The sequence below is a fragment of the Manduca sexta genome, chromosome 8 (genome assembly GCF_014839805.1).
Source record: "Manduca sexta isolate Smith_Timp_Sample1 chromosome 8, JHU_Msex_v1.0, whole genome shotgun sequence".
Taxonomy (NCBI): domain Eukaryota; kingdom Metazoa; phylum Arthropoda; class Insecta; order Lepidoptera; family Sphingidae; genus Manduca; species Manduca sexta.
This window is the reverse complement of record NC_051122.1, coordinates 7,660,153-7,674,127: the sequence shown is the minus strand read 5'-3', so window position 1 is coordinate 7,674,127 and position 13,975 is coordinate 7,660,153. Positions and strand designations below refer to the sequence as shown.

The window sequence follows — 13,975 nt, the reverse complement described above, 5'->3', positions numbered from 1 at the left end:
TCATTGACGTAATAGCATAGACGGTTTTATCTCTGCCGATGCCGGTTGCTGGGGTGCGTTTTTTAATGGACGACTGCGAATAGATGCACCGAACGTTTCTAAATCTGCATTATTTATTTGCACCGTCTATCGCAATCAACACGCGGCCGATTCATTGGAAGGGGAAATGTTACAAAACGCTTGCACTTATCACATGTTCTACAGTTAATGCAAACAAACGTTCAGATGGAACATCTGTGTGTCAGTATAACGTCAAATTCATACCTTTGTCCAATTTTTGAATATTTTGATCAAATAGATCTGTATTTATATCGAAATTATTAGTTTATATATGGTATATATGGTTAAGCCAAATAAGTTCAAATCCCTTTTAAAGCCGTCATTATAAGTGTCTGACCATATCGAGACAAACTCGACAGTTCTCACGAAGCTAATGCGAATATTAACAAAACTCTTTAATTGATATAAACTGCTCTATGGGGTGATTCTAGGGCAACGATGTCAGACCATTGAACTATTTTATGACTAAGGCGCCATCTGACATGATTATAGCATCAACTATATGAATATAAACTAAAAAAAAATTGACCATTCAAATTAAAAGATGTGAACAACTGTTGAGAAGTTCACAAAACATTGCAAATTTGTATGTTGTTATGTAGAACAATACAAAGAGACGTAAGTGCATGGATTTATTTAGGAGTCGTGATCACGTTTTTTCCATAGTAAGGCAACAAATGATGAAAAATATTTCCGATAACCAACGACAAAATAGATAATTAGCACATCTGAAACACCGGGTCATTGACACTAGATGTTCTACTAGAAACGTCTGCATCTCATATTAATCACATCATGTTATCATTAATATGAGAGATTCCAATGTAGGTAAACTTATTTTCGGATAGATATTAATTGAAAACCGTAGACAGTTTAAAACATGATTGAAATATTACAAGTATCGATTTGAGCATTGTAGGTAATTATTAGGTTAATATAATAAAAATAAATTCCCAATTTGTCATCTAAAGACAGGCAATTTTGTACATTCATGATATAATATATAAAGATTGATATGATATAATATATATAATTTAAAAAGAAACCTCGTAATGTAAATCTTTCCAACATAACTGTATTTTGTGCTAAATAACAAAATTATATTTAAGCACCCAGTTTAGAGCTTATTAAAATAGTAGCCACACTAATGAATTGGAAATATTTTAAATAAACGATAATGCAACTTCGATAAATTTAGCAAAAATATCTACCTATTATACTTCTGTTTGGAATTTCCAAGGTATGTTAATATTGAAACGCGATGACCTTTTGTTTTTTTTTTTTTCAATTTATAATTATATGCCCGTATTAGATATATTCAACTGCACGCTTTGTTTTTTTAATACGATATTTGTATTTGCGTAAAAGCGTTCTGCTTCATCCTTATTATAAAGACAACCGATTTTTTAAGACTATAAATCGAAGAACAAAATAAATCGCTCTATCATCTGCAGTCGAGGAGTCTATCTGTTGGCGCTGTTAGGTCTATTGTCATTCTAAAAAGTTAATATAAAAAAAATAATCATCAGATATGACAGATTGTATATTTGACATTAAATATCGAACAGTAAACAGAAAATTCCGTATAATGGAATAGTGTTTCCGTGTTATATTCAACGTAATTTGTGGCGTGCAGCGTGCTGGCAACCATTTTTTTTGCCTGTCCTAGGGAAAAGGTTATTGACCCGGTACAATCATAATATTATTCACGACTCATTTACGCTTTAAATTTAGGTAGTTTTAGAAATATACGCAAGATAAAAATATACATTAAATTATTTTTATAAAACGTATTATTTATCACAAGTTTTTTATCGCGCCTCCGTCCCCTAAAAGTTCTATCTCGGCGTAAATGTCTTACTATGCAATATGCATATTCTGAGAATTAAAGGTAACCTATCTATCATACGCGAATCCAAGACTTAGTGTATCTGTGGGCCAAATTTTATCAAAATCCGTTCAGGACTTTATGAGTTTACTTCTAACAAACACCACAAAAAAAATCATGAAGTATGATTACACCTCTATAATAATCTACATATGCGTTTGACGTTGCGAATAAGTTTAGATGGTTTAGACTAATTATTTAAAGGCTTCTTAATAGACCTATTTATTTTGTTCTTAAAACATAGTCAGTAAAATGTTACCTAATTAAATTTTAGTGCCACACAAATATAATTAAGACATTTTTGATATTATCTCTCGCAGATTTATCGTAAAGATACGGGAAAAAATAAAATTATTTTAATTTTCCACTAATAATAACTTATTAGAATTTACGGCCGACGTGTGATCATAGGGATATGTTCTACGCAAGTGGTACGCGGCAAAATAGAAAGTAGTCATCTAATAGACAATTATTGGGTAACAACCGGTAAAGATCACGATTAAATAGTACTAAGTGCCTATAATATGTAAACAAGTTATACAAGCGTGTTCAAGAAAGCTCATGCATTGATCGATAAATTATTTTCCAAATATATACCCCATAATTGCAAATACTTAGTCTGGCCATAAATACTGTTACACTTAATTATAAAAAAATATTACATTTGAATTTCGAATCTGTCATTTTTATACGATTGTTCATTGTGTTTTCTCATTTTGGCGCCAATACATTGTAAAATATTTTGCGATATTAAAATGGTGTGGGGTGATAAAGAGAACCGAATCGCTGTGATAGCATTACACAAAGTAGGTATGGAGCCAAATGCAATTTTTAAAACTCTCCATACACTTGGTATTAGTAAAATGTTTGTGTACCGGGCTATTAATAGGTACAATGAGACCTCCTCTGTTTGTGACAGAAAAGATCTGGCCGTCCACGTAGTGTTCGTACGAAAAAGGTGGTCAAAGCAGTAAGGGAAAGAATTCGAAGAAATCCTGTCCGAAAGCAAAAGATTTTATCTCGGGAAATGAAGATAGCACCTAGAACCATGTCGCGTATTTTAAAAGATGACTTAGGACTTGCAGCCTATAAGAGACGCACTGGCCATTTCTTAACTGATAATTTAAAGAAGAATAGGGTGGTAAAATCGAAACAACTACTGAAGCGGTACGCAAAGGGAGGTCACAGAAAAATTTTGTTTACGGATGAGAAAATTTTTACAATTGAGCAACATTTTAACAAACAAAATGACCGTATTTATGCTCAAAGCTCTAAGGAAGCTTCCCAATTAGTCGACAGAGTGCAACGTGGACATTATCCGACTTCAGTGATGGTTTGGTGGGGTGTTAGCTATGAAGGAGTGACTGAGCCATATTTTTGTGAAAAAGGTATCAAAACATCGGCACAAGTGTATCAAGATACCATTCTTGAGAAGGTAGTTAAGCCCCTTAACATCACCATGTTCAATAACCAAGTATGGTCCTTCCAGCAAGACTCGGCGCCGGGTCATAAAGCTCGGTCCACGCAGTCTTGGTTGGAATCGAACGTTTCGGACTTCATCAGAGCTGAAGACTGGCCGTCGTCTAGTCCCGATCTTAATCCGCTGGATTATGATTTGTGGTCAGTTTTAGAGAGTACAGCTTGCTCTAAACGCCATGATAATTTGGAGTCCCTAAAACAATCTATACGATTGGCAGTGAAGAATTTTCCCATGGAAAGAGTGCGTGCTTCTATTGATAACTGGCCTCATCGTTTAAAGGACTGTATTGCAGCCAATGGAGACCACTTCGAATAAGCTTTTTATATTTTTAATTGTTTTATATTTATGTATTAAACTGACACACTGTAAAAGTAATAAATGTTATTTGCAGTTAACAATTTTCTTTTTTCTTTATTACAATATTTATGGCAAGACTAGGTATAATAATTATGTTCCACCTCGTTGTCCAAATAAAGAGACGCTGTATTGTATTCATTTGTTAGCTAATTATTGCCTGCAGCGTCTGTAGCTCTATTAAATGCTTTTGAATCTCTATTATATGTATGAATAGCTTAGCGCAATTTGGTTTCTTTCCGCCCCAAACATAGTTTTATTGAATTAATTTTAACCAATCTAAGTTTTTTTAATTTCTTATATGTAAATGTTAGCCTTTAGTAGTTATATTTTTAAAATAATATATTGCAAATTGACGTAAACAATAATATCTGAAAATTTTGGAGGTAGAGCACTTTTAGATTATGGGAATGTAGGTTTTGTTCCTTTTTATAGTTTTCGATTGTTAAAAGTCGAAACTTCGGAAAAAATAGGTATTGTTGAGCAGAATGTATTAAATACGCATTTTTTTTTTAATAAATAGTAATGTTAAAAAATGACGACTCGCTTAATATTATTATTTAGTGCGATATTGTATATGAGGTATTTTAATTAGTATTATAATATTCCTGATTTTTTTCTGGTGTTTATATTACTTATTTCAAGTTTAAAAAAAAATAGGTATCAAACCTAACAACTAATATTTTTATACAATTACTGAGATCTATTTACTTTATTTTAAATTCGTTACGATCTATTCAGCACATTAAAATTTATACAAAAAGCACAAATGTCCAAACTTTTGTTTTGATAAAATTAAAAATGTAAATATTTTTTATAATCACCTTTAAATTACCAAAATCGTATTATTTATTTTACCTGCCCATTACCATACGGTATAGGTTATTGACCAGGTAGAGGAGATATAATAATATTTTTAATAAATCCTGCGAGTATATAAAATCGTCAAATAAATTTTAGAATAATTGAGCAAAATATTTTTTTAGGTAGAATTAAAGTTTTAATACGTATATTATCTTAAATTGTTTGTTTCACAATATATGCCAGGCTTCAGAATATAACTAAAGCCATAGAAGACATGTTAAAATACTTACCTCATATTATTACCTCATGACTTTGACGAGGTGACAGAGAGATGCATCCCTGCATTCAAAATTTACATGGTCGTCACCAATTCACACGTAACTTTTTAAAAGTTGTAACGTGTCGATTTCAAAAATATCTATAAAAAACTATTTTTTAGATACAGACCGTAGCTTATTAAACCACGACTAATATTATTAAATTTTAAACAAAAACAACTAAGAAATTGCTTAAAATGATGGCTTCCCAATAATACGACACTTTTAGTTACAAAACATTTTTTATTAACTTAATATTTTAAAAAAATAACATTGTTGAAGTCACTTAAGTCGGTTTTACATAAAAATAATATAGGTTTTGATTGAACAGAAATTAATCTTTCGAAATGAAAATGTCTTAAAGAAATTTTAATAATAATATTTTTTTCGGTATCCAGTTGCACATTGCAATGTAATGAATCCATGCATATTGTAAGGTATCGATAACGTCGTTGTCACACACTTATGATAATTGAAATTATTTGAAAATTTTGAATTAAATTGCATTAAAAAAGGCCTAACTGTACGTGGAAACTATAGCTTTGATGCGATTTCAAAGCATATTTTGAATATCTAATTGTTGTATGATTACGAAATAATGCAAATTCTGATGGAAAAGTCACTTATGGAAAGTCACAAACTCATACGTATTTTCTTTTCGGCTTGTTTGTGATTTGCAACATATAACCACACACGACATGCTCAACATAAATTGCGAGACAGAGTGGATATATCAATTTATAATATTTTAGTTAATACATCATGAAAATAACTATTTTAAACCAAATAATTAATAAACGTTTACCGTTCACAATACGTCAGATACATTATCAGCCCAACAAAATTTAGGTGATATGATATTTAGAAAAATGTCATATAAAGATTGTATACTTTTTATTTAGATGCATGATTTTAAACAATGTATCCAAAGTGACATTTAATCTGATGACTCGAATTTAATTGAAAACCATGGTGTATTCATTGTTTCACTCAATTTCGTATAGAAACTGTATTATCCGAGATTAATAAGATTGATGTTTCGGAACTTTAATTTAGTCTAGATTAGTAGTATTATCTATATTGAATAATTAATTTGAGTGACAGGTCTTGAAAAAATATATAATTTACGCATGATTACTTACAAATATTTTCTAAGTGTATTTTATAATTATAGTTTTCCCTAATATATTTTACTTATACTGATGAGTAGACCATAGCAATATTAATATATAATTTAAATGTAACAACGTTAAGAATATGACGATGGTACAAAAGAACTACTTTAAAATACGGAGCTTATATTGTCACAATTTTAAAATTCATAGGAGGAAAAATCTACCGGCACAGTAATAGAAAGATTAAGGGCATACTTACACAAATCAGCTATGCATTTCCGTGCGTCGAATGCAGACGCCTCGTAGACGAGATTAGCGAGACGATTCTCGCCGGTAAAAAGTGAAATTGCTCGTGGCGAGTGATTGAGTGAGTGAGTCTCGTTCGCTAATTATTTATTCACTCGTGGTGAAAAACGTGGACAGTCGACACCGAGTTCAATTCGCGCCAACTATATATAAAACACGTGTTTGATAATTTGAAATACGATTCCCGGAGAGTAAAAATATATTTCTTAAAATGTCGTATTTATTTTTCATTAATAAATCGGTATTTTAAATGTGCGAAATATTATTATGTGTGCGATGTAAATATAAATACTGAATGCGTTCGGAAAATGAGTCGGGTGCGGCGGCGTGAGTAGAGCGGCTCGGAGAGCGGAGCGCGCGTCGCGGCGACTTGCGGGCCACTGACAGCGCGCGCGCACCCGATCACTGTGTGCCGGTCTTCTACTCTTCCAATTTTAAATATTGAACGGTGCATTCGCTTTTCATACTCGAATCTACCAAATTATATAGTGCCTATATTACAATACGTTTACTTGTGTAGATAAACCCTTACTATACGTACACAGAACATACTCATAGCTTTGTGATAAATTTGAAAATAAAGAGCTAAACACACCTGATTGTTTAACGATCATGAATAATTCCTGGACGCTTATTAGAAAACTGTCTAATGTTCTTAAAGCTATTTTCACTGAAATTCCTCGAGCGCCAGTTGATGATTATAAAAGTATTATGTGACAGAGCATTCAACGCAGACGCGACATATTATAGTATCATATATTATTTCCGTATTAATGTCACCCTTTGTAATGTACTGCCGTCTTTATTTCTTCGGTGTCCAAAAATGTTAATGGGTTTTTGGAGATATCTACATACAATACACCTTAGTTACAAGTAGTGTACCTTTTAATAATAATGCAAACGGCAACATAGTTCGGTTACTGACTTAGGCAAATTACGGTCGTTGTTTTAAAATATACCTAATTACAAAAATTTAGCACTGATATATAGTTATAGTATGTGAATATAATTATATGTTTTACATATTTAATAAGTGAAACATATAACAATTTAATTGGTATACCAGCGCCTTAGGATTATTGGTATGTCACCTAGGTCCCTCAGTGTAGTTCAGCGCTGCAGTATTGGTGAGGCTGCATGAAAAGTAAGGAGCGATTATTGGCACTATATTATAATTAAAATTATAATAATAATAATAATATCAGGCCTGTATTATATACTTGTCCACTTCTGAGCACGGGCCTCCTCTACTACTGAGAGGGATTAGGCCTTAATCCACCACGCTGGCCTAGTGCGGATTGGTATTTGGTAGACTTCACATACCTTCGAAGTTCCTTAAAAGCGGCGATAGCCTAGTTGGGTGTGCAACGGACTGCCAAGACGAATGTCCGCAGGTTCAAATCCCAAGGGCACACACCTCTGACTTTTCTAAAATCATGTGTGTATTCTTTGTGAATTTATCGTTCGCTTTAACGGTGAAGGAAAACATCGTGAGGAAACCTGCACATCTGAGAAGTTCCCTATAGGAATATTATTATATATTTTTTTTAAATATTTAAACCTGTAATTACTTGTTCCAACAATAAAAAAACTTTCCTTGTTTCTAAAGTTTTGTTCTTCAACACATAATAATTGCTTATTGATTGGCAAGAAAAACTAATAACTACTAACTACTATTCAGTTTATTACAAAACTTGCTACCGAAATACACTCTCATAAAACATTTAGAATCATTGAAGACATCCCGGCCTACTTACCATGAAATCGTATGTTGCCATTAACTGGAAGGTCGACTCGCAGACGATGATGTCACCAATCACCATCGCCCCTGATTTATTGGCATCATTTGCCAGGATTAGGGTTCCAGCGTTCTTAGCAACAATTTGCACGCATATTACATTGAGCTTGGATTAAATTGTCAAATTATTTTAATAAAATATAGTTAGTATTATTAGGTTACGTTTTACTATTTAAATTCCAGTACACAATTTTTTTGAATGAGTGTTTAAATTATAAATTTTATAGCATTATAAGGTGAATCTACATTTTTAATTATGCTGCTTTAAAATTACGCATGCATGCAATTTTTTCTTCGTCTGGGTTCGGCTGACGCTTAAATGAAATAATGTTTTAAAGAGTTTTACATACTACACTACTATTTTATGATAATTATGAGCGAACGTTAAATATACACGAATAAACTTAGCAAATTATTATTCCAAAATTCAATTTATCAAAATAAATCAATTTCACGACAGCTTAATTAAATTAAATTGAGTTTAATAGCAAATCATAATAATTGAGTCTACCCATAAATTGCCTTGTTTTAGTACTGTGCCGCAGGGTAAACAAATTGTCAATGATACTTGTAGATAGGTAAGTGGTACATATTTTATGAAATCATAGGTTCAGACTTTAACTGTAATATATTTATGTTAAGTTAGTTTATGGGAGCAATAAGTTTAAGGTAATTAAATACACTAATAGGTCCGACAAGTGTAATAAAAAACACTTGTACCGCATGCAAATGCAAATTTACATATTCTGGTTATTTTTAACGGTGGTTTCTAATTTTTATTATTTAAGGTTTGCCTGTGACTCCAACCGTGTGAAAAAGTTTGTCGGAATAAATATTTTCAAGGGATAAAAAGCCTATAGCACTCTATAACATTACTCAATAGGAGTAATTTAGTTTCCTATTAGTGAAAACTGGTTTAGTAGTTCCTGAAATTAGCGCGTTCAAAAAAGAAACTTTTCATGTGCTTCATACAATAGCATAGATTTAGGATTTGCAGTTTTTCGTGTGAAATATATATGTGTATAAATCGAAATAAGAGGAAAATGTTTTCGTAATTTCTATTACAATAACCTAATCGCAAGCGTATAGTGATATTAATTGAATTTTCAAGTTTATCTCGTGCATCATTGTAATCAAATTTGTTTGGCAAAGATCTCGAGATAAACGTAATTGAATAAAAAAAATCCTTCAACAATTAGCTACGATTTCGCACAGAACCGCCCCTTTCGAAGCGAATAAGAATATATTTGTTTTCACAATACTAAAACTATTCTAAACGGTTTTATCAGGTTATGTTTAATTGTTTTAACTATTAACACATTTAACATCTTACCATTGATTTTCAAATCAAATCAAATTCAATCATATTAAATCATTTGTTGTTTGCCAATATTGTTACATTATTTAGTAATATTCCACCAGCAGACATGCAAACATACATAAATATATCGTATATATAATATACTATTTTTATAATAAGTTAGTACACAAAATATTTATATATTAATAATTAAATTACTTACATAGTAATTATTAAAAAACAAAACCTTATAGTATTCAAATAATAAAAACATCTAGGGTTGTAGTACCTATATGATGTATAATTGTTCTACAATAATATTAACTTATAAATAATCTTTTATTATTTAATCAAATTTATCAACAAGTAATTTATGCAGCTTTATTTTTAAATCAGTTAATTTCAAGTGTTTAATTTATCTAACAGTTTATTTTAATATATTATCTTTGACAAACAAAGGAAACTTTTATTAAAGAGCGCAGTTTTGTCATATGTTTTTTATACGTCCACAGCAAAATGACCCCACTGTACCTAATGTGGAGTGGGGTCACTTCAAATAGAATGTCGACTGACAAGAGATGATTACTCCTCGGTAGTCGACACAATTATGTCAGCCTGTTGGAACCGGACATACACAGGCTGATTATATATTTGTTATATCAAAATAAAAAAAAATCACTTAATTTTTTGTATCGACTTTTAAAAGCAATTTTGTATAGATAAATATTATATTTTACATCATATATTGTAAAACTGCATATTGAAATGAAATTATACAATATCTCTTATTCCATTTGGTACAAACTAATTAAAGTACGGTCTAATCTGGGGCCTTATTCTCTATCCCGCACGTTATTTTAACAGTGCGTAACAAGCACGTAACACAACGCATCATGTTTAGGACTATAGAAATTTGGCTTACAGAATACCATTCCACGCAAATTTCTCGAAGATAACATGACACGGCCGCGTTACGCGTTTACACTATCATACAGAATAAGGGCCCTGAAATGAGAATACTACAGTACCGTGGAAATATTAAAAAAATATACGTAAAATTCACTTGCCATCTTCATATAGGATTCTCACCTCCAGGCCTCACACAAGTGATACAATTACCCGACTTTCCAAATATAGTTTGCAATTTTATGCTAATCTATTCTATTATAAAAATAGAAAAGTCGGTAATTGAGTGAAAAAACTATTATTTTCAATGGTTTTTTTTTTGTAGGTAGAACGAAAAATACGACGATTTTATAAGTAGTTTTATTTGCGTTTATGGCTTCCGCATTCTTAATTGTTACTTTCTTTGAGAATTTAATTTTTATAATTAAAATTTCGTCGTATTAAATTATAAAGGCCGAAATATCCATGCATATTAATTATTTTTACGTTTTTCTTTCAACTGCGAGAACTAATCACTAACTAGACGTGAATTTAAATTCTTTACTTGTCAATACTTGTTTAGTTACCCAGATTAAAGGTGAAACAAAATGTATGAAAAATGGACCTTAAGCTATAACCTTAACCTTCTAAACAATATTATGATAAGCCCCCCAGGGCAATTTTAGTGCGTTCAGTCTCCACACCGAATGCACACCCTTGGACTGGGGACATTTGCCGCGGCTTTAAACACACAGTTTAGTGGTTGTATATACACACTGAGGCCCTTAAGGCTCGCGAACATTCTCTGTTCCTTCTCGAGGAGGAGGAGGAGGAAGGAGGGGTCCTTCCTCCTAAAAGAAGGCTCCTGTCTTTCCGCCACCCTTCCCACTTAAATTGGAAGTTTCCGTACAATCTTTTCCCAGTTTTTTGTGTACGGTTATATAGAACTCTGAACGATTTTAGTACTCGCCACCCAGGATACGCTACATTCTACATATGATCCATGGTAACGAAATTAATGTCATTTGTAATTTCCTTAGCAAACCTTTTTTATAGATATTAGTTATTGGGATAACTCATACAAAAAATCCATAGTTTGTCAATCTTTGTGGCGTTGTGTGATGAGTTCATGACAACTGAAGGCCCCACGCAAGTTTACCTGCTAAAAAAATATAGCTTGGATACAATATTTTGACACATCGATACTCTCCTCACCTTTGATCTATAGAATACCAATTGTTCTCTTCTCTCTCTACACATGTTATACTTGTATAAAAAAAGTTAATCTTTCTCTGAATATGAATCACACCTCATTGAAATCATGTCCATATAAATACGTCTTCTGGAATACGATATGTATAAAATGCAAATATACTGAGAATTGACAAACTTAATGAATTGTTGACACCGGAAAAAAACATGAGTATTTATACCATTTTTTGAACACATACTAATAAGATTTCTACGAAAATAAGGAAAATATGACGCATTCGTCTCGATAGTCCTATAAAACACTTCTTTCTGTTTTAATTTTGATATCCTTATGAATTACAAGAATTAAGTCGGAAATTAATTTTATGCATGTTTAATGACTCAAGCTATTATAATAATTTTAATATGGTTAAGTATTAAGAAGTCACTATTTTACCTACGTCTTATCTACGTATTCGTAGCATTTTAGGTTTCTGCTACAGCAAGAAACTTATGTTAAAGCATTATGTCCTTATGAGTTAAGAGCTAAGTATTCATTGCACTTAGTACAAAATTGGGTTTGATATGTATTCACGAACTAGGGATTATCCCTCGCCAGTCGACATTATTGTATCGTCCTATTTCAAACCGGATACAGATGGGCTGAACACGGAACGCAACACACATGCGTGAGTTATTAGTGCTGGTTTCCCACCTTATTGTTATCCGTACAGATACAAATATCATACCACAGTTGATGATATTAAGACACTATCTACGGACACGACATGAATATTCGCAATGCGAGACTCGTACGTGTGTGGTCCCACACAACCAGTTGTCAGATATTATCAATTGTCATCTCGAATCCACGATCACATTCACTCCCTGTCAACACTCATAATAATATCAATAAGCGCATCGTTGTGTCTTTTACGTTCTAATCTCTCGTTCAGAGTATTAGTGCTTAATAATAATTACATATGTACCACTTTATTTTCTGCCATATCTGGTACTGTGTTAGGTCTTAATTTACGCAATTTTTATGTAGTTTTGTGTTTAAAGAACGTCTTAGATTATACCCTGTTTATATATAGAAACAAAAATAAGCGATACTTATTCCAGCTATTTCTATTGAAGGATAAAAACGAGCCAGTGTATTAAATATTTATACCACAATTGTAATTGGTGGATGTGAAAAATACTCCATTACTCTGTGATAAAATATTTTAAGATCAGTTATAGTAATATAATGTCGATGTGGAATACGATAATCCAAGAAGTGTATCATAAATTGTACCAATTTTATCTCAATCCTATAATAATAAATGTGTATTAAAATACTCAGTAAACGCTAAACAAAGAGAAAATAAATATTTCTTATTCATAAAAGCTGATGGAAAATAAACAATTCTCGGAATAATAAAGAAAATGTGCTTTTGAGTGCAACCGCATGGAAACCGCGAGGGTGTAAAGGAATGAAATATTGTTATTGCTAAAAAAAACAAATAGATGAGTATTTCAAATTTCTTAAAACTTAACCATTTTCTTTAAAAAATCTAATTGTTTATATACGAAGCATGTAAACAAATTCAATTTTTTATCATCGAAAGTGATTAGAATACATCATTTTTAAAATTAAAAATATCCCTATGACGTAGAAAAAATATATGCGTGTAATACATATGGTAGGTACTATCATTATTGCTTCATATAATTTCGCACGAATGGATTAATATATGATTTACAAAGAAACAATTATAATAGGGTACATTTTCCAAACAACGATACGATGCGGCGTTTCGACTTAAAACATTGGCTAACTCGTTTGTGTAGTTGACTGAATGTCATAACATAGCCAGCCATCTAACCGTATACGATGCCACTTCAAATAAACCTTAAAATAGTTACCAGCTCCACAAATATCGTCATCGCACTGCTGCTTTTATAATACCTCTCAAACTACTTCCAGATAATACAATAAAAAGTGAATGATCACTCTATCAAATATAGTTGCTCCAGTTATCAAGAACTTAACAACAAAGTGAGTATAAAAACTGTAAATATCTAAACAAGAGACATAATGTTCGTACATAGTTCTTTTATTTTTGCAAGGTAGACAGAAGCGTAACTACTGCACTCACTTTCAGCCAGGATTATTCCATCCCATGATTCGAACTTTCGCCATATCGGGCATAAATTCTAATCTTGGGGAACTAAGTGTTTCGGCAATGGAAAAACTCTTACATATTTTGGTTGACTGTACTAGGAATCGAACCTAGAACTTTACGTTCTACAGCTCAGCTGCGCTTTAACTAAAGCTATCAAGTCATCATTAAGGCAACTCATAATAAATTTAATACTGACTTGCAACTACAAATATATAAAGCTTAAAAACGCCATGTTTTCGTACACTACTTTGTCGAAGTATAGAAGAATTATTTTTGGAATCGGTGACTATGACACTTAAATAAATT

The 13,975-nt window shown here is 31.8% G+C and overlaps 1 protein-coding gene across 1 annotated transcript in view; it reads right to left on the bottom strand.

The window, feature by feature from the left end:
- LOC115440083 (A disintegrin and metalloproteinase with thrombospondin motifs 12) overlaps nt 1-6,725 on the bottom strand; it is a 79,090-nt gene extending 72,365 nt beyond the window's left edge. Inside the window, exon 1 of the mRNA XM_030164240.2 lies at nt 6,278-6,725. The gene's annotated coding sequence lies outside the window, so the exon portion shown is untranslated. The remainder of the gene's footprint in view (nt 1-6,277) is intronic.
- Nucleotides 6,726-13,975: the final 7,250 nt, after the last annotated feature.